The sequence below is a fragment of the Frankliniella occidentalis genome, unplaced genomic scaffold (genome assembly GCF_000697945.3).
Source record: "Frankliniella occidentalis isolate FOCC.00 unplaced genomic scaffold, Focc_3.1 Scaffold95, whole genome shotgun sequence".
In the NCBI taxonomy this organism is placed as follows: Eukaryota; Metazoa; Arthropoda; class Insecta; order Thysanoptera; family Thripidae; genus Frankliniella; species Frankliniella occidentalis.
In genome coordinates, this window is record NW_026267224.1 from 412,134 (window position 1) to 415,560 (window position 3,427).

Consider the following 3,427-nt stretch of genomic DNA (forward strand, 5'->3'; position numbering starts at 1 on the left):
TGACTTGAGCCCCCCCCCTCCTCCGCGCGACAAACCGCCAGACGGGCTCAAGTGTGTGACTTGAGCCCCCCCCCCCCCCCCACGCGACAACCGCCAGACGAAACGACACTGCAGCAGCCGCAGAACAATGGGGGCGAGTCGTGCTCACGCAGAAAAAAAAAGAATTAGCTACATTAGCTAATGCATTTGCTAATATGGCCTTAGATTAGAATATTAGCTTTATTAGCTTATTCCCAGCTAAGAAAGCTAAAATATTAGCTTTCACAGGTAGTTGCTTTATTTTCTGTCATGGCTGTCATGGCTAATTTATTAGTTCTCCTAGCTAATTCTTAGCCAGAAGAGCTAATAATTTTAATCTAAGGCCATATTAGCGAATGCATTAGCTAAGTTAGCTAATTATTTTTATTTTTTTCGTGCGGAGCCCTCGGGGGAGTCCCCGAAGAGGTGCTGAGCAGCAGCGGAGACTTTGAAGTAATAAAACTACAGGAAAACCCGCTTGCAATAGATGGGGGCGTCACAGTAAGCTAGGTCAGGGACGGACTGTCCCGCGGAGCCCATGTTTTGGTTGCATCGCGCCATCGCGCCCCGCCGTCTCTGCAGGCGACGGATTCGCAGAAATGAATCTTGCGTGCATGTGTCTCCGGTGGGTGGGGACCTTCTGCGAGCGGTTTGTGCAGCCTTTGGTCTTTTGGGTTTGAAAAGGGGTAGGGACGAGGAAGGGGGTGGGAGGGGGAAGGGGGCAGGACTTCTTGTGACGCAAAAGCCGTTTGGACTGGTCTTAAGAGTCCCCGCCGGACTCGACGGCGCCGCGGCGGCCCGGGAATCCCAGCGCTGGAGTTGCGTACATCACGGATACTCTTGCGCTCTCTCTCCCTCATTCTCTCTCTCTCTCTCTCTCCCCCCCCCCCTCTCCCTCTCTCCCTCTCCTGCTCCCTCTCTGAGTCCCTGCCGGTATTGCCGGTGTCCCATAGCAGGGGACACACGCGTCACTCAAGAAAAGAGAAACAGACCCCCCCCCCCAAAAAAAAAGAAACCACAACAACAACAGCACAATCAATTACACGACTAGGGAAAGGGGGGGGGGGTCCACGTCGTGCACGCTTCCAGGTAGCGTGTGCGCCGCATGCAGGATGGATGATGGTCTATACGGGAGGGCACGGGACCGCATGGGCCCGGCCGCCGTAGTGAGCGACGATAGGCAACCCGTCCGCACGCGTGCGTGCAGCACGGGCCGGGTTGCCTACTCGCACGGGGCCGTGGGTGGGCCGGATGCGATTGAAGGGCAAACCGCACAGTCTACTCGGAGGGAAACGATAATCTGTATGGCTAAACCAATAGGTAAATGAGAAATCATTTAGGTGTGTTTAGCTACGTTGCTAAATTTTTAGCTACGTTGCTAAATTTTTAGCTACACGCCTAAATTTTTAGCTGTCCATTTTTGCGATCTAGCCAAATTTTTAGCTGCAAATCATATCCAAGTAATTAGTTATCTAATATTTAGCCATATAGCCAATCTTTTTCCCGTGTAATTTGAAACTATCTGCTGGATTTGCCTCTGCGCCACTTTTTGTTTTGTTTTTTTGCTGCCTTTTGTTATGATTCTCTGCTGCGAGTGCGTGTCCGTCCTCACGCCCGGCCTGGCCCGCTGCATGAGCCGCACAATGGTACCGCCTGCCAGGCGTATTCATCGCGCTGCATCGGGCGGGGCGGGGCGGGGCGGGCTACAGTGAGGCGAGAAAGCTGGTCCGGGATGGGGTTCAATGAGGCCGCTGGCGGGGTGAGGCGGAGCGGGGGGGCTTCGTGACTCGCGATGGCGCAGAAGGTCCGCCGCTGCTGCTGCTGCTGCTGCTGCTGCTGCAGCTGCTGGGCCAGCCCCATGAGACTCTGGCCTCCCCATGGCTTCCCCATGGCGGCGGCATGTCGTCATGTTAGACGATCAAGGCCACGGACGACGGTGTAGGCCGCCTGTGTGCTGCGGGTGCGACAGACGAGTTTGTATGAACGTTCTCGAAAGCGCCGTCAAAAATACTCTCCTCCTTCTCGTCTCTTTTAATGTATTTTCTCCTGGAAACTTTTCTCCTCGGTGCGGCTGGGTCTCACCCGACTTGAAACCCGAGGCGTTTTGCGTCACCGAGGTGGTTGACACCTTGGTCCATTATGCAGATCAGGTGCATGGGAGTTTATGGAGGTGCGCAAGTGCTACACTGTGCTACATGTCATGGTTGCAAATGTGTGTCCTGCTTGGGGGGTGCTCTTTAGGCACTGCCCCCATTCTGCAGATCCGGGTGACTGCCCCTACTATGCAGGGCACCACCTGCCACCTTCGATTTACAGTGTGTGCAATGTCAAGACGATGCGCCACACCTGCGCGCCGGCGCCGCCCGACCTCCCTCCCCAAAAGAATCACCTGCTGTTTCCACACCAAACACCGAGAGATCAGCTGGCTCGCTGTGACGTCGATGTGACGATAACAACAAAGTAGTCACGCGGCGAGTTTGTGTGAGTGTGCGCGCGCAGGGGGCGTTCCGAGAACCAGGTGTGTGACGTCACGAAGGTAGCGGCTATAGCCTCGCCGCGCCTTCTCGCCTGTTTTAGGGGGAATAACCACACGGCACATCACAGGAGCCTCTGGCACACTGCTGTACAACACATGTGTGTGTACTTAAACACACCTGTTTGTGTGAACCAGCTGCGCGCACGGTTCACTTCTCCGCTCTGTTGTTTTGTAGCAGCGCATGCAGGTGTGCGGTAGGGCATGCCCGTCATCACTACGGACTGACTGTGCACACTTTTTTTTCTCTAGTAAAATGTCAACTTTTTTTCTCTCGCCTATAGCACAGAATCGACTTTTTCTCTTTAGACTAGTAAAAGAGTACTCGAATCATAGTCGTGTACACACACGCACACGGTTGTTTCTGGGTGCGGGCGCCCTCTACTCTGCCGTGACACACATACGCGCTGCGTGTGCGACACACAGACGAGGCGGTGGTGGTGCACTCCCCGTGCAGTGCGGGAGTTGAGGGGGGAGGGAGGACGCTGCCGTAGTTCGGCCCAATCGATCCGCGCGCAATGTACCTCTCTCTCTTGCCCTCCCCCGTCGTCCCCTCGCAGGGGCACTGCCCCCCTCCCCGCGTCCCCCCGCCTCTCCCGAGGAGGAGCCCGCGGGGGACGCGCGAGGGGTGTGCGCGCGCGCACGCGCAGCATCTCCACGGCGGCGGCGACGGCGAGGACTTTGCCAATTTGTCGCGTCGGACGCGCGCCTGTGCGCAAGTTATTATATGACGAATGGCGACGCGGACGCCGCCCTACTCCGTGTAGCGGGTGCGAGTAGCAAAGCTAGCGCGCGGCGCCGTCACTGTCACAACCCCTAGTAATTTATTCAGGAGGTAGAGGAAAGCTGAGAGAGGGAGGGAGGGAGGGAGGGAGG